The sequence below is a fragment of the Pongo abelii genome, chromosome 22 (genome assembly GCF_028885655.2).
Source record: "Pongo abelii isolate AG06213 chromosome 22, NHGRI_mPonAbe1-v2.0_pri, whole genome shotgun sequence".
NCBI classification, from domain to species: Eukaryota; Metazoa; Chordata; class Mammalia; order Primates; family Hominidae; genus Pongo; species Pongo abelii.
Genome location: NC_072007.2, coordinates 26,693,055 through 26,715,250, shown reverse-complemented (window position 1 = coordinate 26,715,250; position 22,196 = coordinate 26,693,055). Strand labels below are relative to the sequence as shown.

Here is a 22,196-nt window from a genome sequence, read left to right as displayed (position 1 = left end):
GTCTCAAAAGTTTTCTACCTTCACCCACTTCTTCCTTTTCTTTCTTTCTTTTTTTTCTTTGAGACAGAGTCTTGCTCTCTCGCCCAGGCTGGAGTGCAGTGGAGCAGTCTCGGCTCACTGCAACCTCCGCCGCCTGGGTTCATGCCATTCTCCTGCCTCAGCCTCCCAAGTAGCTGAGACTACAAGCACGCACCACCACGCCTGGCTAATTTTTTGTATTTTTTAGTAGGGACGGGGTTTCACTGTGTTAGCCAGGACGGTCTCGATCTCCTGACCTCGTAATCCGCCCACCTCAACCTCTCAAAGTGCTGGGATTACAGGTGTGAGCCACTGCGCCCAGCCTTTTCCTTTTCTTAAAAATATTTCTTCAAGGAAGATATTCTATTTTTTCCTTTCCTGGTTTGTCTCTCAATTATATACATAATTTGATTTGTTTTTATTTTTTGCTTATTTGGGGAACTTGTTCTTTCATAAATTCACTTTCTTGCTTCTACTCTTCAATCTTACTCTCCTAGAGGTTTCCTTCCGTTTGGAAGCAATCAGGTTTAATTCTTCTATATGTTGTATATCTGTCCATCTATCTAACATCAATCTATAATGTGTAAATTTATGATCGCAACAATTTTGGGGTACATTCTAATAAGTATAAACATATTTCCTTTAATTCACACATAAATTTCATGAAGAGTTGGTCTAGTGCTTTCTATTCTTTCCCACTTTATTTTTACCAATGTATAGGATTTCTGGTTCCAAAATAGCAGTGTAGAAGAAAACTGACTTAACCTCCCCACCATAGAAAACCAAAAACAAATATGCAGCACTGAGATTATCACTGCCAGTGTCTTGGAACTAAAATATGAGGAAGACACAGTTCCCAGAGCCAAAGAGAAGTGAAAAAACTCTGAGCGATGGAAAGAGAATTGGACTTCTATATCCTTGATGCCTCTCCCTTCAATCTGACTGTAACCAAGTGCATAGAAATTTCCCCTTGTTCACAATTTGTACACAGAAAAAAAGGTGAAATCAAGGCTAATAGCCAGCTTCCCCATCATCTTGGGATCCCTGAAAGGAAGTCTATTCTGGTATCAATCTACAGGAAGCATTGCAAGTGCCTAAAGGGAGAAATATCTCTGAAGACAGCCAGAGACAAAGTGGGGTGATAAGACTATCATTCTCAACTCTGGAAATTCTGATAGGTAACTTGGCCAAAGTTGACACCAAATCAGAATGGCTGTTCAGCAGCACTATACTATAGGAGGTATGTTCTGCAGGTTCCTAGGGCACAAACTCCTAGCCAGCATTCCCACACTATTGGGACATTCCCTTTGGAACCCCTCCCACTTAAGATGAGCAGCCCTCCAACTGTTTACTAGAGCTGAGGCCAACCTGGGCTTAAGGTGCCACCTAGTGCTAAAAAGGAGGCAGCAACCCAGCAGGAAAAAAAAAATGAGAAAGAAAACCAGCAGCTAATTATAAAAACATCTAAGGAAACATGTCCAATAAAAACCAAAATAAACCGACAGAGAAGACTGGATTCAACAACTAATCCTTTAATGCAAAAACGCTGATGTACACACACACACACACACACACACACACAACAGCAAAGAGGGAATCATGATCTTCCCAATGGACAAAGCAAGAAACCAGTGACTGACTCTAGTGACTGTGATGTGTGAACTCTCTGAACAAGCATTCAAAAAAGCAGATTTAAGGAAACACAGTGATCTCCAAGATAGCACAGAAAAGCAACTTAGAAATTTATCAGAGAAATTTAATATAGATTGTAATTTTTAAAAATCAAACATACATCTTAGAAGTGAGAAATACATTTGCTAAACTGAAAATCTCACTAGAGGCTCTCAACAGCACAATGGAACAAGCAGAGGAAAGAATCAGTGAGCTCAAAAACAGGCTAATTGAAAATACATGAAGAAGAAAAAAGAAATATGAATGAAAAGAAATGAAGATCACCTAAAGACATAGAACATTACCTTAAGATACCAACTCTAAGAATTATTGGTGTTCAAAAGGAAATTAAGCCAGAATAATGGATAGAAAGCATATTCAAAGAAATAATAGAAAAGTTTCCAATACTTGAGAAAGACCTAAATATCCAAGTACAGGAAGCTCAGAGAACACCAAACAGACATGGACAAAAAAGACTACCCCAAGGTATATAATAATTGAACTCTCAAATGTCAAGGCAAAGAAATTATCCTAAAAGCAGCAAGAAAAAAATAATCAAATAACATATGAAGGCATTCCAATTTATCTGGCAACAGACTTCTCAACAGAAACCATAGGAGCCAGTAGGAAGTGGGATGACATTTTCATAGTGCTTAAAGAAAAAAACCTGCCATGCAAGAATATTATATGCAGCAAATTTTTATATCAAATATGGAGAAATAAAGTTTTACTCAGATAAACAAAAGCTGAGAGATTTAACCACTACCAACATGTCTTATGAGAAATGCTAGAGGGAGTTCTTCAATCTGAAAGAAAAAACAAAACAAAACAGTAATGTGCAAAAAAAAAAAAAAAAAAAAAAAAATTGAAGGTATAAAACCCCCGGTAAACTTAAGTACGTTGACAAACCCAGAATACTCTACTAATTATAATTATGGTATACAACCCACTCATAACTAGTATGAAGCCCAAAAGACATATCTATGAAAAAAACAATTATAGCTGTAACAACCTATTAAAAGATATGTGATATAGAAACATGTAAATTGAGACAACATGAAGTCAAAATGTTGAGGGACAGAGATGAAGTTAATGCATACAGTTTTTTTTCACTTGTTCTTTGTTTCTATTCTTTTATTTGTGATCTGAGATAATTTGTCATAGATTTAAACTAATTTGTTAATCTTTAAGATATTCTTTGTAGGCCTTATGGAAACCACACACACACACACAAAACTATAAAAGACACACTAAAAATAAAAAGGCAACAAATAAAATCTTACTACCAGAGAATATTACTTATCACATAAGAAGGTAGTAGGAAAGGAAAAAAGAAAGAGTTATAAAACAACAGGAAAATAAGCAACAAAATGTCAATAGCAAGTTCTTACTTATCAATAATAATACTGAATTCAAATGGACTAAATTCTCCAAATAAAAGGCATTGAGTGGCAGAATGGGTAACAAAAACAAAAACAAAAACAAAAAACAAAAAACGAGACCCAACTATATGCTGCCTATAAGAAACCCACTTTACCTATAAAGACACGCACAGACTGAGAGTGAAGAGGTGGAGAAAGATTGGTTGCCATGCAACTGGAAACCAAAAAAGAGCAGGAATAACTATTCGTATATCAAATAAAATAAACTACAAGTCAAAGACTGTAAAAAGATACAAAGATACGAAGAATGCTACTCAATAATGATAAAGGGGTCAATTCAGTGAGAGAATATAACAATTGTAAATATATATGCACCTAACACCAGAGCACCCAAGTATATAAAGCAAGCATTAATAGATCTAAAGAGAGAGTTAGAGTGCAATACAATAATAGTAAGAGACTTCAACACCCCATTCTCAGTTACAGACATATCACCCAGACAGAAAATCAACAAAGAAATATGAGTTAAAAACTTCACATATGACCAAAGAAGTCTAACTGACATTTACAGAATATTTCACCCAACAGCTACAGAATACACATTCTTTTCATCAGCACATGAAACATTCTCAAGAATAAATAATCTCTTAGACCACAAAATGAGTCTCAACAAGTAGAAATCATATTAGTGTCTTTTCCGAACACAGTGATAAAACCAGAGATCAGTGGAGAAGCAGAACCTTGGAAATTACACAAACATGTGGAAATTTAAAAACATGCTCCTGGATGACTATTGGTCAAAAAAGATACTAAGAAGGAAGTTCTAAAAAATTTTGAAACAAATGAAAATGGAAATATAACATACCAATCTATGGGATACAGCAAAAGCAGTTCAGAGAGGAGAGTTTATAGCAATAAATGTCTATATAGAAAAAAGTAAAAATACTTCCAATGAACAACCAAATGATGCACCCTAAGGAAGCAGACAAGCAAGAACAAACCAAACACCTAATTAGTAGGAGAAATGAAATAATAAGGATTAGAGAAGAAATAAATGAGATTGAGACTAAAATAATACACAAGATCAAAATAAAAAGAAGTTGGATTTTTTGAAAAGATTAACAAAATTAACAAACCCTGAGGTAGACTAACAAAAAATGAGAAGACTGAAATAAATCAGAAATAAAAAACGACACATACCAATTGAGACAACAGAAATACAAAGAATCATTAAAGATTATTATAAATAATTATATGCCAAAAAAATGGGAAAACTAGAGGAAATGGATAAATTCCTAGAAACATACAAGCACCCAAGATTGAACCACAAAGAAACATAAAATTGCAACAAACCAATGAGTAACAATATCAAAGCTGTGATAAAAATTATTCTATCAAAGAGAATCCCTGGACCTGACAGATTCACTGACAAATTCTACCAAATATTTAAAAAATAATTAATGCCATTTATCCTCAAAGTCTTCAAAAATATTGAAGAGAATGGAATACTTCCAAATTCATTCTACAAGGACAGGATTACTGTGATAACAAAATCAGACAAGGACACAACAGTAGAGAAAACTACAGGCCAATATCACTTAGAAACAAGATGCAAAAATCGTCAACAAAATACTGGCAAATTAAATTCAACATCACATGAAAAAGATCATTCACCATTATCATGTGTGATTCATCCCAGGGATGTGAGGATAATTCAACAAACAAAAATCAATAAGCATGAAACATCACATTAACAGAACCAAACCCCAAAACCACACGATCATTTCAATAGATGTTTAAAAAGTGTTCAGTAAAATTCAAATTCATAATAAAAACCCTCAACAAACTAGGTGTAGAATGAATATATCTCAAAATAATAAAGGCCACGCATGACAAACCCACTACTAACATCATATTGAGTAAGGAAAAACTGAAAGCCTTTTCTGTAAAAACAGGAACAAGACAAGGATGTGCCCTTTCACCACTTTTCAACATATTATCCAACATAATACTGGAAGTCCTGGCCAGAGCAATCAGACAACTAAAAGACATACAGGGCATCCAGATTGGAAAGGAAGAAATCAAATTAGCCTTGTTCACAGGCAACATGATCTTATACTTAGAAAAACTTAAATACTCTGTCAAAAAAAGTTAGAACTAATAAGTTAATTTATAAAGATGCAGCATTCAAAATCAACATATAAAAATCAGTAGCATTTATATACAGCAATAGCAAACAATCTGATAAGGAAATCAAGAAAGCAATCTCACTTAATATAGCTAAAAAGTATGTAAAATACCTAAGAATCAATTTAACTAAAGAAGTAAAAAATATATACAAGAAAAATAATAAAACACTAATAAAAAAATTGAAGAAGACACATATGAAAAATGGAAAGATATTCCATGCTCATGAATTGGAAGAACTAATATTGTTAAAATTATAATACTACCTGGTACAATCTCTGTCAAAATACCAACAGCATTCTTCTTAGAACTAGAAAAAAATAACTTTAATATTTATATGGAACCACAAAGACCCATGATAGCCAAAGTAATTCTGAGCAAAGAGAACAAAGCTGGAAACATCACAATACCTGACTTCAAAACATACTACAAAGCTGTAGTGATGACATTAGCCTGATATTTGCATTAAAAACAAACACATAGACTAATGGAAAATAATAGAGATCCTAGAAGTAAATCCAGGCATTTATAGTCAAGTCATCCACAACAAAGTCACCAAGAATATAAAATGGGGAAAGGACAGTCTCATCAATAAATGGTTATGAAGAAAACTGTATATCCATATGCAGAAGAATGAAACTAGACCACTACCTCTCACCATATATGAAAATAAAATCAAAATAAATTAAAGACTTAAATCTAAAACCTGAAGCTATGAAACTACTAGAAGAAAACATTGGAGAAATGCTCCAGGACATTGGTATGGGCAAATTTTTTGTGTGTATAAGACCTCAAAAGCACAGGCAACCAAGAAAATAGACAAATGGGATTATATCAAGCTAAAAAGCTGCCTAGCAAAAGAAACAAGCAACAGAGTGAAGAGACAACACACAGGATGGGAGAAAATATTTGCAAACTATCCATGTGACAAAAAAATTAACCAGAATATGTGAGGACCTCAAACTCAATAGCAAAAAAAAAAAAAAAAAAACCAAAACCAAAAAATCCAATTAAAAATGGGCAAAGGGGCTGGGCACAGTGGCTCAAGTCTGTAATCCCAGTACTTTGGGAGGCCAAGGCGGGTGGATCATTTGAGCCCAGGAGTTCCAGACTAGCAAAACACGGCAAAACCCCCCTCTTTACTAAAAATAACAAAAATTAGCTGGTCGTGGTATTACACCTGTAGCCCCAGCTATTTGAGAGGCTGAGGCACGAAGATCACTTGAGCCTGAAGCAGATATTGTAGTGAGTTGAAATCGTGCCATTGCACTCAGCCTTGGTGACAGAGTGAGTTGGCATCTCAAAAAAATTAAAAAAAAAAAAAGGAAACAACAGATATTGGAGAGGATGTGGAGAAATAGGAACACTTTTACACTGTTAGTGGGAGTGTAAATTAGTTTAACTATTGTGGAAGACAGTGTGGCGATTCCTCAAGGATCTAGAACTAGAAATACCATTTGACCCAGCAATCTCATTACTGGGTATATATCCAAAGGATTATAAATCATTCTACTACAAAGACACATGCACAGGCATGTTTATTGCAGCACTATTCACAACAGCAAAGACTTGGAACCAAACAAAATGCCCATCAATGATAGACTGGATAAAGAAAATGTGGTATATATACACCATGGAATACTATGCAGCCATAAAAAAAGGATGAGTTCATGTCCTTTGAGGGACATGGATGAAGCCGGAAACTATTCTCAGCAAACTAACACAGGAGTAGAAAACCAAACACCGCATGTTCTCACTCATAAGTGGAAGTTGAACAATGAGAACATATGGACACAGGGAGGGGAAAGTTACACAGAGGGCCTGTCGAGGGGTGGGGGGCAAGGGGAGGGATAGCATTAAGTGAAATACCTAATGTAGATGATGGGTTGATGGGTGCAGCAAACCACCATGGCACATGTATACCTATGTAACAAACCTGCACGTTCTGCACATGTATCCCGGAACTTAAATTATAATAAATAAATAGAAATAGAAATGGCCAAAGGATTTGAAAGGACATTTCTCCAAAAAAGACATACAAATGGCCAACTGGTATATGAAAAAATCCTCAATATCACTAATCATTAGAGAAATGCAAATCAAAACCACAATGAGATATCATCTTACCTCAGTTAAAATGGCTTTTATCAAAAAGAGAAAATAATAGATGGTGGTGAGGATGTTGAGAAAGAAAATCTCTCAGACACCGTTGATGGGAACGTAAATTAGTGCCACTAGTATAAACAACTTTACGCAAATTCCTCAAAAAACTAAAAATACGTCTATCATATGATCCTGCAATCCCACTGCTGAGTGTACATCCAAAAGAAAGAAAATCTGGCCAGGTGCAGGAGCTGACGCCTGTAATCCCAGCACTTTGAGAGGCTGAGGGGGCAGATCACTTGAGGCCAGGAGTTCGAGACCACCCTGGGCAACATGGCAAAACCCTTTCTCTACTAAAAATACAAAAATTAGCTGGGTGTGGTGGTGTGTGCCTGTAATCTCCACCACTCTGGAGGCTGAGGCACAAGAATCACTTGAACCCAGGAAGTGGAGGTTGCAGCAAGCCCAGATGACAATACTGCACTCCAGCTTGGGTGACAGAGTGAGACTCTGTCACGAAAAAAAAAAAAAGGAAAATCAATGTATCAAAGAAATGTCTGCACTCCCATGTTTATTGCAGCACTACTCACAATAGCCAAGACATGGAATTAACTTTACTGCCCAACAGAGAATGAATGGATAAAGTGTGATATACATTCACAGAGAAATATTATTCAGCCATAAAAAGAATAAATTCCTGACATTTACAGCAACATGCATGGAACTAAATGTCATTATGTTAAATGAAATATGCCAGACATAGAAAGACAAATATCACATGTTCTGACTCACATGTGGGAGCTAAAATGTGAATCTCACAAAGACAGAGAGTAGACTGGTGATTACCTGACTCTAGGGTGAGTAAAGGAGAGGGGGGGTGGATAGAGGTTGATTAATGGGTACAAATATACAGTTAGATGAAAGAAATGAGAGCTACTGTTCTGTAGATTAATCAATAGGGTGACTATAATTAACAATAATCAAAATAGCACATTTCAAAACAGCTAGCAGTGAATAATTTGAATCTTTCTAACATAAAGAAAAGATAAATATTTAACATAATGGATATCCAAATTATGTTGATTTGGTCTTCACACATATATGAATGTATAAATTATTACATGTGCCTTCAAGATATGTATATCTAGTATATTTCAATTAAAAAAATTCACAAAGGCCTAAGAATAACAGCAATTAAATTCTAAACCCAAAAGATATTACCATTACCTAAGAATAAAATTCATGAAAAATCTTCTTGGGATGAGCTACTATGTAAATAACTGACATACATAAATATTTATGTATGGAAATCATACATAAATATGTGACTGAAGAGTTCTTGGATATCCATTTTTAGTTAATGCAACTTAGGAAAATTTGGAATCTGATTGTAACATAGAAAATTGAACCTAAGTTAGTTGACCACTGTCAGAAGCACAAATATATAGGTAGAAGGGTAGTCATTAGCTTAATGCCTAAAAAAGTGGAGCCCGAAGCACAAAGATTTGCTAGGATGTCTTTAACACAATCTAGGAAGAAGAGTAGCTAATTAGTAGATGACTGTTTTTTCAGGATTCAGGCTATTCTAAAGTTTTACATTTTTCTATAGCTTCTTATTCACTCCTGGGTAAAGTATAAATTTCTTAATATGTAAAAACCTTGGCATAATTTTGTCCCTGAGTACATGGCAATAGTTATTTTGATCCTACTGTGTATTTTAGATACATCCCAGACATACTGGGCTGATACATGCAATTGTCTATGCATTCCCTACTATTTCTGGAGATAATGTTTCTCCTGAATATGTTTCTCATGGTTCTTTCTTAGTTAACACCTACTAATCCTTAACACTGCACCAATAATCCCTGCTGAGAAATGTCCTTGATCCATTAGTCTGCCTAAGTACCCTCATTTTGAGATCTTATGAACTTTGTGCTTACCTCTGACATAATATGTGTTATAGTGAATTATATTCTCTGTGTCTGCTTTCCCACTAGAGCTGTGAGCTTCTTGGAGACATAGACAATGTTTTAATCTTCTTTGTGTTCCCAATGCCAAGCATATGGCTTGGTATATAGAAATTCAAATTGATCGTGAAAAAAATTAATGAAGACTGTCACTATAGTAAAGATGAGTACATTAGGTTATTATAACTTGTTAATAACCATTAAATTAATCTAATTAACATTCTTGTGCTTTTGCTCTTTTCACCAAGCAAATTTCTGATTATAATTCCCTTTCCTGTGATAATTTGCCTTCTGGTAGAAAATATTCTGCAGAATATTTAAGGCTCTTCTACCTTTGGCATTCATATTTCTTATTATAATGTGAATATTGAATTGCGATGTGCTGGGTGGTTACATTTGTCCCTCTAGCTCCAGTCTCCATTTTTTTTTTTTTTTAATACATTCTATTCTCTGCTCCAAGTGACTTACTTCAATGGGTTTTCTTATCTACTAGTTTCTTGTGTTGAGCCAATGGGAAGTTTCTGAAGTGGATAAGAGGGAGAGAGGATTGAAGATTCAGGAGATCTTTTCTCCAGCTCCCTCTCTAGTGCCTCTGGCTCACTATGACCTTTAACTAAAAATTACCCATCTTTTCAAGGTGGTCTTGTTTATAACCCTCTCCACTTCTGGAGTCTGGTATCAACAACTCTACTTCCTTCCCCCAAGTTTTATCCAGAGGTGGTAACCGGCCTGTTGTAATTAGGCCTGGAGTAAGGTGGTATCCCATTGTGCTTTCCCTTTATTCAGTCCTCAAAATAATCTGAGTCTTGTTTGAGTGTTTCTTCCTGCGACTGTACTGAGGTTTAAGTTTGCTATGCTTGGTCTTGACTAATATAGTAATTGGTAAATGGCCCTAGGAAACTGATCCTCAAAATGGAATTCTAGAGAGGAATCACTCATACATGCAAAGAACACAGGGATAATAACACATTGCTAAAGGGGATGGTGCATGGGTAATCCATGGCATAGTGTGGCATTATAATTAGTCAAATCAAATGACTAGATGGCACACGGAGGGAGAGCAAGTGGCTGTGGCACTTGGTAGCTATGGAAACAATAGTAATTATAAGATGTTTTGGTTGGGGGGAGGGTCCCTGGATTTGGTTTATAGTCCTAGAGATGTGCACATAGGAAAAGCAAAAGTATGAGCTATGAACAACTACAAATTTCTGTGGAGAAGGCCCATTGGCAGTTTTGAAGGAATCCTTCATCTCACAGATTCACAAAGGATATAACACTAAAGACAAACAAGGGTTTACTGTAAACATCAATTAAATACTTAACCTTGTTAAGTATTTCACACTAAGATAAGGACATTGCTGGGGAAGGAATGGGACTTTTATCTATGGAATGAGAATATTTATATAGTAGGGACAGAAAGGTACCTATCTTGTTTTGCCTCAAGGCTGTGTTGTATTTGCCTACCTATCTGATACAGTCTTGGTCAGTGCTTCTCAAATTTTGACGTGCATATGAATTATCTGTGACTCCTATTAAACTGAAGATTCAGATTCAGTGGTGCTGGGGAGTGAGTGGAGCTGTGGCCTGACTATCATCCTAATCCTTTATACCAGGGTTGTCCAATCTTTTGGCTTCCCTGGGCCACATTGGAAGAAGAATTGTCTTGGATCATACATAAAATACACTAACCCTAACAAAAGTTGATGAGCCAAAAAAAAAAAGAAAATCACAAAAAAAACTCATGATGTTTTAAGAAAGTTTATGAATTTGTGTTGATCCATATTCAAAGCTGTTCTGGGCCGCATGTGGCCTGTGAGTCACGGGTTGGACAAGCTTGCTTTATACTGAAGACATTATACTAACTGAAAATGGCAAACAGAAAGTAAAAACATTATAAATATCCTAGTAATATAGGTGCATTGCAGAAAATGGGAGATAAATGACGAAAAAGTTCTGTGGTATGCCACATCAGTGAAATTTTTGGTAAGATAGTCCTTCTGAAATATGAGTCAAGTTATGTTACCCAACACAGTGAAAGAAACACATAACTTAGTAGGCCTCTTTGGATTTTGGAACCAATATATACTGTATTTGGTCAAGCTTCTCCAACTCATTTACTTATTTGGACAGGTGCCAGCATTGATTTGAGTCTTGAATAAGAAAAAGCTCTGCAACCAGACTGGTTTCGGTTCATGCCATATTGCCTTTTGGGTCTAATAACCTAGCACACCCACTCGTTTTTGATGCATTTGTGACAGACATGATTTTTGTATGAAACCCTTCCAAACCCAGATAAGAGCAATTACAGCTCAGATATCTACACTTAAGGAGTAATGTAATTCCCTTCTATTCTATCAACTATTTGCATTTGAAAAGTTTCTTCTGTCCTGCAAATGGGCTCTGATAGAAAGTGAATGCATGACCTTGTAAAAACCCCATGGCTACGTGAATCATACTGTTTAAGATGAACTGTATGTTACCTGATTAACCCAACCATAAAATTGGATATGCATGACAGCATTACTTTATAAAATGGAAGTGGTGTATATCAGACTGAGCTGAAGCTGCTCTGGGAGACACAAGTAAAAAGCACAAATGGATGGCTCAGTTTAACATGGTATCTGCTTCATTGCTTTGCCGTCAGGGAGAAGGAAGAAGAACGAACCTGGTTTGCTACTGGGTGTGATTGTTATACCAGCACTAGCTAGAACTGGACAGCAGCTCCCAAGAGGGTCTCTGAAAACAGTGGCTATCTATAGTGTGTGGCATGGTTCACTGCCAACATTCAGTCCTCCAGGTCTGAAATATTCATTTCTTGGATTGCTGAGAGTCTTGGCAGCCAATGGTTCTCAGCTGACTTCCTGTCCAGGACTTTCTTTTGGTTGAATAGTCTACCCACCTAAGGTCATGCCCTCTTCCTGGGGGCAGCCCAGTCCAATAATTGGTCAACAGAGAGGTATATGGGCCTGTCCGTATGCCACAGTGTAGAGCATCTCTGAAGCATTCCAGCTCCAAATTCATCCATAGAATCAACTGATTTCTTGGTTGTGGCTGCATCACTACTCAAATTATCTTACTACCCAGTTGTGTGTCCATACTTCATAGCTGTTTATCTTGAGCATGTCCAAATAAACTTTTTGCACACAAATACCACATTTCTTTTTTTTTTTAATTATTATACTTTAAGTTTTAGGGTACATGTGCACAATGTGCAGGTTTGTTACATATGTATACATGTGCCATGCTGGTGTGCTGCACCCATTAACTCGTCATTTAGCATTAGGTATATCTCCTAATGCTATCTCTCCCCCGTCCCCCCACCCCACAACAGTCCCCAGAGTGTGATGTTCCCCTTCCTGTGTCCATGTGTTCTCATTGTTCGATTCCCATCTATGAGTGAGAACATGCGGTGTTTGGTTTTTTTGTCCTTGCGATAGTTTACTGAGAATGATGATTTCCAATTTCATGCATGTCCCTACAAAGGACATGAACTCATCATTTTTTATGGCTGCATAGTATTCCATGGTGTATATATGCCACATTTTCTTAATCCAGTCTATCACTGTTGGACATTTGGGTTGGTTCCAAGTCTTTGCTATTGTGAATAGTGCCACAATAAACATACGTGTGCATGTGTCTTTATAGCAGCATGATTTATAGTCCTTTGGGTATATACCCAGTAATGGGATGGCTGGGTCAAATGGTATTTCTAGTTCTAGATCCCTGAGGAATCGCCACACTGACTTCCACAATGGTTCAACTAGTTTACAGTCCCACCAACAGTGTAAAAGTGTTCCTATTTCTCCACATCCTCTCCAGCACCTGTTGTTTCCTGACTTTTTAATGATTGCCATTTTAACTGGTGTGAGATGGTATCTCATTGTGGTTTTGATTTGCATTTCTCTGATGGCCAGTGATGATGAACATTTTTTCATGTGTCTTTTGGCTGCATAAATGTCTTCTTTTGAGAAGTGTCTGTTCATGTCCTTTGCCCACTTTTTGATGGTTGTTTTTTTCTTGTAAATTTGTTTGAGTTTCATTGTAGATTCTGGATATTAGCCCTTCGATTTTTTCTATGCAATGCCATTATTCAAATCCTCCTAGCATCCCATCCCTGTCTTTGCTGGTAGCACAAACCAGAGATCTTGACAACACTGAAATTCAATTGCCTTTGTTTAGAGCACTGTCTCAGTCTGTTTTCTGCTGCTGCATCTGAGACTGGGTAATTTATAAAAAACAGAAATTTATTTCTCACAGTGATGGAGGTGGGGAAATTCAAGAGCAAGGGACTGGCATCTGGTGTGGGTCTTCTTGCTCCATCCTCCCATAGTGTAAGGTGGAAGGGCAAGGGTGGTTAAACACCATGTCCTCACATGGAGAAAAACAGAAGAGAGAGAACCCACTCCCCACTCCTGAAAGTTCTTTTTTTTCTTTTTTTTTTTTTTTGAGACAGGGTCTCACTCTGTCACCCAGGCTGGATTGCAAAGGCATGATCATGGCTTACTGCAGCCTCAACCTACCTAGCTCAAGTGATCCTCCCACCGCACCCTCCTAAGTAGCTGGGACTACAGGTATGCAGCACCACCACAACTAATTTATGCAAATCTTATTTATAGTGGCATTAATCTATTCATGAGGCCAGAACCTTTATGACATAAACACTTCCTTTTAGGCCTCACCTCCTGACACTGTTGCATTGGGGAATACGTTTTTAACATATGAATTTTGGGGGACGTATTTAGCACATATTGCCATAATGAGAAATGTTTCCTGGGCTTGTTAAAGATAATATTTGGGGATCACATCTTTTTAGAGCTGAGGGCTGAATCCTAAGAGAAGGAGATGCCCATATCTTCTTTTATAACAATGTAGTGTGTGAATATGTTTGTGGTTTGAAGGGCTCTTTAGTGGTATGAGATGGCCCCTTCTCTGAATCTAAAGGTGGTACTCCCAATGATATATGCTCCTTTCTAAATCCAGTGACATTTCTATGTATTTTATTTTCTCAGCTTTTCTGTTTTCAGCAATATTACATCAATTACCTCTGTATTCTTGAAAATCTGATTTTATCATGCTCTTTTCTACTGATCCTACTACCTACTTAATTTTTTTTTCTGTAAACTTTTACTCCAAGCCAATGTTATACATGTTCTACCTAACTTCTGTCCTTGGATCTTACTCCAAGCCAATGTTATACGTGTTCTACCTAACTCCTGTCCTTGACTCTTACTCTAAGCCAGTGTTATACATGTTCTACCTAACTTCTGTCCTTGACTTTTACTCTAAGCCAATGTTATACATGTTCTACCTAACTTCTGTCCTTGACTTTTACTCTAAGCCAATGTTATACATGTTCTATCTAACTTCTGTCCTTGGATCTTACTCCAAGCCAGTGTTATACATGTTCTACCTAACTTCTGTCCTTGACTCTTACTCTAAGCCAATGTTATACATCTACCTAACTTCTGTCCTTGGCTCTTTGCTGTTTTTATATGCTTATATCTTCAACTATTATTTGTAAGAAGATGACACTCAAAGGTGTATCCTGAGCTTGAGTATTATATTTCTAGTTGTCTGTTGAACATCTCTTCCTGTACATCACACAAGTTTCCCAAACATGGTACTTTCAGAATTTACTATATCAAGCTCCTCCATATATTTTTAATTGCTGTGAACCTGATATCTGTTAAAGACACCACAAATAGTCTCTTCACCCTGGTCAAAAAACTTGCTCTCATTGTTCTTCACTTAATTTCCTGATGTTGTTATCTTGCTTTCTTGATTTCTCTTGTTTCTGTCCCCTTTTTTCCATTGTCCTCTTTTCTTCATCTTGTACATAGTAGGCACTTAGTGATCATTTACTGATATTGGCTTTCTATCTAACCAGAACTTATTTTATATAATAACATGATAAAATATGATAACATTGACATACCTGGATAATTCAGTCTTTCATGGCATAACTTTTTGAAAATAATTCTTCTAGTACTTGTTGGATAACTAAACTTTTTTATATTACCTCCATTCCTTTTTAAATTTCTTTCAAATAGAACATCACAATATATTGTCAAATAATGAAATGTTTTAAGGCAAAACAAAAGTGCAAAATCGATACAATAAACACTGCAAATCCAATACGCTTAAAAGGTGTTGTTAAGTTCTTTTACTGTAAGAGGTCAAATAGTAAAGATTTCAGGCTTTGTGGGCTATACAATCTGTCACAACTACTGAATCCTACTGTTGTAACACAAAAGCACCTATAGATAATACCCAAGTGAATGGCGTGGTTACATTCCAGTAAAACTTTATTTACAAACATAAAATTTTAAATTTTATGTAATTGCCATGAGTCACAGAATATTATTCTGCTTTCGATTTTTTTAAACACTGGAAAGTGTAAAAATTATTCTTTAGCTTGAAGGCTACACAAAAATAGAAATATACCCAGATTTGACCCATGGGCCATAGTTTGCCAATGCCTGTTATAAAAAATAAATTACTAAAATTCAAGAATCATAATTTTTGTGATTCTTGAAGAATCCCAACAATTGAACATCAATGACATAATTTTACTTTCCCAAGGCATTACAGATTTATTGATTCAGAACAAAAAAATTAGCACTGATTATGCCAATAGGTACTGGGTTAGTTTTTTTGGAAAATGCAAAAAGATACTAGATGCTGTCTTTCCTGTTTTAGAGATCACACTCTATTAGAGGGGAAAGGCAATGAAGTAAAACTGTATAAAACAAAATAGTGTGTGATAAATGCTACTATTATAGAAATTTTAAAAAAATCTATAGAGCTCCAAGGCAGTGGTTGATTCCATTCGGGAGGAAATAGAAATGTGTCCTGATGATGTTGCTTAAGGTAAGTCTCAAGAGTGGGTAAATCATGATGGACAGTGACAGCCTGGAACCAGGGAGAGAGCCTGTGTTTTTGATGAAGGAAATAATAAGCTGGGGATGGAGGCTAGGGATGCAAGATGGCCTTGGTTGAGGGCAGGAGTTAGTGTTGGGCACACATATTTGGGGAGTTACAAGTTTGAAAACTTTGAGATGAGAGCCTTAAAATCTAGGTTAACCATTTAGCTTTTATTTTTTTCTGCAAAGAAATTCGCTAAAGAAGATTAGGGAAAGAAAGATGTCAAAGATCCCATTTAAAGTTGAATTTCCTTTATGGCAGTGATTAATAAAGAATCTAATCTTATTTGGGCAATACTGGAAATTATGAAAATTGAGTTTAGATGTTGCTGTAAAATTGGTTCTTTAAAATCTATTCAAAACATTGTTTTTAAACAAAATGAAGATTGTTAATTGATCTAGAGTTTAAAATATTCATTCCTTTTTGTAGTTTTAAAATTTTGCTAAAAAATTAGAAAAAAACTTCTTGAATTTGTTTCACCATCTATCAAACCTCTCATAGTTACAGTTAGGATATTCATGCCAATGTTATAATGTAATCAATGCTACACTGAACAATCACTTAGTTTCTATCTGACTGTTTTAGTCTGCTCAGGCTGCCATAACACAATACCATAGACTGGGTGGCTTAAACAACAGTAGTTTTTCTCACAATTCTGGAGGCTAAAAGTCCAAGATCAAGGTTATGAACAATTCAGTTTCTGGTGAGGACTCTCTTCCTGGCTTGCAGATGGTTGCTTTTGACTTTGACCTTCTTCACTCCATGTTTTACGGGAAAGGGAAGAGCAAACTCTCTGATGTCTCTTCTGATAATATTAATCCTATTGGATTAGGGCTCCACCTGTACGGCCTCATTTACTGTTAACCACCTTCTTAAAGGCTCCGTTTTCAAATACAGCCACGCTGGGGCTTAGGGCTTCAACCCATGAATTTGGGGGAAGGGTACAAACATTCAATTGTTGATATTCACCATATTTTATACCTGCTATGTAATAAATTCTTGGCTAAAATTCAATTTCTACTTTGTAGATCCCAAACTTTCCAAGTTCAGTTAAAAAATAACAATTCGAATTGATTGTGAATTGACTAAGTGCACACAGATAACTATATGTGAATAAATAATTCTTCCCCTCTTCTTAATTGTACTGTGCATTTTTATCTCTTCTTTTAAATTTATATTACAAAAGAAAATTTGTCAATTTACACATATGAGTCTAAAGACAAAATTAAAGGCCATGGAAAAGAAAATCATGACCGGAGGTAAAAACTGAATTGCATTATAGGATTTGAATGTCTCTTATTAATCCATGGCATTTCAGAATTACATGTAATGCTATTTTAGAGTAGTTATTTGACAAGGGCATTAGGAAGAAATGGCACGCCCTCCTGATTTAAATAACATTCTTGTTTCACATTTAAAATTTATATGTGCTTTTAAATTCTTCTGAATAAAAATGCAAGCAACTTCTTTGACATTTAATTATTGCTTGTCTATTATATGCATTCTTGCAATGGTGCCCAGGTCAAGAGAATTAATGTACACACTTTTCAAAGAGATCTTATTGTTAATTTCTGAGGATTAGTAACAGAACAAAGATAAATAAAGAATACTATTTTTTATCTATCTGATATTAATAATACAAGCATACATTTCATAATTCCAGCCATCTTATAAAATGTAATAGTGAATCCTTGACTATAGTAAGTTGTTTTTTTAAATTTTTGCTATCAGTTAAAAAGAATCAATTCTTGTTTAAAAGAGGGAAAAGAAAAAAGGTAGAAAAGATAAATTCTTTCTTTAAAACATAATCTATGTATTTTTATCAGAAGTTCTCTCATTTTATTTAAATTTTGCTTACTGTCTATTTTGTATTCAGAAGAGAAAATTATTCCTTTGAAATGTTGATAATGGCTGGACATAAAGAAAAAACTAAGTTTCTTCAAGGACTCAAATGCGGGGATTGACATTTGATATTGTTGATATTAATCTGATTATTTGTTATTACCAAATAAAATCCGATGGTTACTCTCTTGACACTTTTATTTATTTGGTCATTAAAAAATCTAAGTGGACTTTGTTGAAACCTCCAAATAAATAAGGAGCATTTCTCACTGCTGCTGTTGATATCAGGTTTACATGATAAATATATAGTTGATAGCCAATAGCATTTGAAAATATACAGAGCTATATTTCAACAAAGGAAAGCTTTAATAATGTATCTATTTAATCACAATTCTCAAATCACATTAAATGTAGAGGGGAGGCAATAAACATTAGTTAAATAATAGGAAAATGAGAATAAGAGATTATTTTGAGAACTCTCTAAATTGTTAGGGGAAAAGTTTCTTAATGAGCTATTTTAATATTCAGATTCATTGAAGGTATTTTTTTGTTGAAGAAGTGATCTGAACTTTAAGCTCAAATCCATTATTCATGGATATTTTAAAAAACACAGTAAAGTTTATTTTCAAATGTTTTTCTAGTCTTAGAAGGTAATTTTTTTGAAAATTTATTAGCTTATTATCATTCATGTATTAATTTTATATGGGTCAAATTTATTATAAATTAATGTCATTTTTAATATTCTCTATGTGTTTATAGTACTTTAGAGATTTTTCTGTAATTAACATGTCTAATACATTTTATGTGTCTTTGAGTATAATATTCAAATTGCAAAATATTTTATAGGTTTTAGACATCTATACAACTTATCTTGCTTTATGAAATAATGTTCAATATTGATCAATAATGCAATCTAGTCCTAAAAGCCTTTATTACTTAGAAATAAAAGAAATAAAATAAATAAACATTCAACTCATGAATTTAAACTATTAATATTTAGGAGAAAGTGAGTAATAAAGATAATAAAAATATCCAGAAAATGTCAAAGAGTAGAATTATAGAACTAAATAAATTGTTAATTGTAAATAAGCAAATTCAAGAGTTGATTTTGTTTTAAGTCAGTTAAATACACAGTTGTAGTCAATAAATAAAGGACAAAAGCAGTTCCACCACCCCCACTTCCAAATTTTGGAAAATGAGAGGACATGTATTAAAAACTAGAGAAGATAAATGTATACATTAGAAAATTTTTTGAAGGGGATGTGTTATGGAAAAATTATTTTCCATAACACATTATTAAAATGAAGCCAGAAAAGAATAAAAACTAAATAGAACAACAACTACGGAAGAATATATGTATATGCTGTTTGTGTATACACACACACACACACACACACACACACACATACAGGCTTCCAAATTGCTTTTCCAAAACTAGCATTAAACCTAATATCAAAACTTGCCAAATGCCATACAAATGAGAAAACAGCCTCAACAATCATACTTACGGGATAATAAAATAACCCTAAATTCTTTGGACCTCAACTTCACTCATGTCCGTGTGAAGAGACCACCAAACAGGCTTTGTGTGAGCAATAAAGCTGTTTATTTCACCTGGGTGCAGGTGGGCTGAGTCTGAAAAGAGAGTCAGTGAAGGGAGATGGAGTGGGGCCCTTTTATAGAATTTGGGTAGGTAAAGGAAAAAGGGGGGTTATTCTCTGGCAGGCAGGAGTGGGGGTCACAAGGTGCTCAGTAGAGGAGCTTTTGAGCCAGGATGAGCGAGGAAAAGGAATTTCACAAGATAATGCCATCAGTTAAGGCAGGAACAGGCCATTTTCACTTCTTTTGTGGTGGAATGTCATCAGTTAAGGCAGGAACTGGCCATCTGGATGTGTACCTGCAGGTCACAGGGGATATGATGGCTTAGCTTGGGCTCAGAGGCCTGACACTCAACATAAATTTTACTTCTAAAAGCATTTCCTGTGATAACTGGCTGTATCTACTTGTAAATATGTTTTTTAAAAAGCATTATCTCAAGTATGTAAAAATAACTGAGGCGGGGCGCAGTGGCTCACACCTGTAATCCCAGCACTTTGGGAGGCCAAGGAGGGTGGCTCACCTGAGGTAAGGAGTTTGAGACCAGCCTGGCCAAGATAGTGAAACCCTCTTCCTACTAAAAATACACAAATTAGCCGGGCCTGGTGGCAGGCGCCTGTAATCCCAGCTGCTTGGGAGGCTGAGGCATAAGAATTGCTTGAACCCCTGAGGTGGAGGTTGCAGTGAGCCAAGATCGTGCCACTGCACTCCAGCCTGGGGGATAGAGGAAGACTCTGTCTCCAAAAATGAATAAATAAATAAAAAGAAAAAAGAAAAAAATAAATATACAAACATTAATATACATGTAATCATTTAAAACACGTGGAGCATATAAAGCATATAATGTACATATGCATATGTATGAGAAATGAAAATATTAATATTTGATTTCTGTGTAAGCTGGGGTTATAGGTGATTTCAGCTTTTATGTTTGCTTGAAATTCCTTGTACTTTTAATTTATTTGTGTTATTATTATAAACATAAATAAATAATTCATAGTTTAATTATGGTGTTCATCTTATAAGACAATGTATCACAGAGTGTTACATGATTTTTAGACAAGTACAGAAACAAAAGTTATTGCACATGATTTGGATTTGACTTACTCGTTGTTTTGTTTTGCTTCTCTGAGAAAGATTCACTACTAGGTAGGCCTTTGGAAAACTTTGTGCTACTTGTGTGCCTCAGGGTTTCTGCAAGGAAGGATGAGAGTTGACCAAGGGTGACTGGTAATCACCGTAGGATACGGATGCCAACACAGCAGGCCCTGAACACATCGCCCTCTGGCTGTTCACTGACAGTCACAACCAACAATCTGTTTTCAGCCACCACTAGGTGCTTGGAGAAAGAGTCACTAACAGCTCTTTGATTTCACCCTACTTTGCTTCTTACTATTTCCATTTTATAAGCCATTTTTTCAATTTTGTGGCTATTACGGTTTTTTATTTAAATTGGTAACAATATATGTGGTAAAATCAAAAGAAATCAAAAGTTAACACATGATATTGTGAAAAGAAAGTTTTCCTCCTAGCCCTGCCTGTGAATCCACCGTGTGTCATCCCAGAAGAGTGCATGCTTTCCAGTTTCATGTAGATCATTTCAGAGACACTTTCCGCTCATTCAAGCATGGATGTATACACATTCCCGAGAAAACTAATGTTAGCTATATATTGGGGGTTTCCCATATTAGGTCATACAGAATTTCCCGCCTTTTATTAATGACTGCTCATTATTTTATTGAATGTTTTTACACAGAATGTATTTAACTAGTATTTTATGAAGGACGTTTAGAAAAATGAACGGAGAATGTGAAAAGGCATCCAGTACTATGAAATACAGGAAAATAAGTCAAACACTGATAATGAGAGAAAATATACTGTGTTAATATGGATATACAAATGTGGGGAGGGTAACAGGTACTAATTCTTATGTATTGTTAGTGAAATATAAAGAGGTATAACATTTACAGAAGTTTTGACTGTAGTTAAGATTTTAAACAACCTTAACTTTTGATCTATTTTTAAGAGTAACTTAGAAATAAACTTACAGATATGTGCAAGGAAGTTTATAAACGATTCCTCAGAGTAGCATAGTTCACAAGACAAATGACTGAAACCATTTCAGTGGTTTTTAGGCTAGATTTGCAGACCAAATAACAGAGCAAGGAAAAGAGAGGGTGAAGAAGACAAGATGACATTCTAGTTAGTCACTTTTACCCTGTAAAAGCATTTCTGAAAAGAGAGCTTGGCAGGGCAAAACGTTGACAATGCAAAAGATACAATTTAGATTAGAATGCAGGGGAAATTTGTCTATTTCCTTAAAATCTATCATGAGCTGTCAAACATATACCAACCTCGCTTGCATGGGGGTATGTGCACTTGACTTTATTCCCATCCAGAAAACTGGAAAGTCCTTCCACTGGATACCTTGCAGTCATATTGGTCACGATATTTAGGGAAAAAAGGAAGGTCACTAGAATAAGAAAAGCAATTTTCTATAAAAATT

The 22,196-nt window shown here is 35.4% G+C and overlaps 1 long non-coding RNA gene across 2 annotated transcripts in view; it reads left to right on the top strand.

Annotated features, from left to right (window-relative positions):
* The window catches only part of LOC129052418 (uncharacterized), a 137,220-nt gene that overhangs the window by 88,457 nt on the left and 26,567 nt on the right, over positions 1-22,196 (top strand). For both annotated transcript variants that reach the window (XR_010138868.1, XR_008517444.2), the window contains exon 4: positions 13,782-13,899. This is a non-coding gene — a long non-coding RNA (uncharacterized LOC129052418). The remainder of the gene's footprint in view (positions 1-13,781; positions 13,900-22,196) is intronic.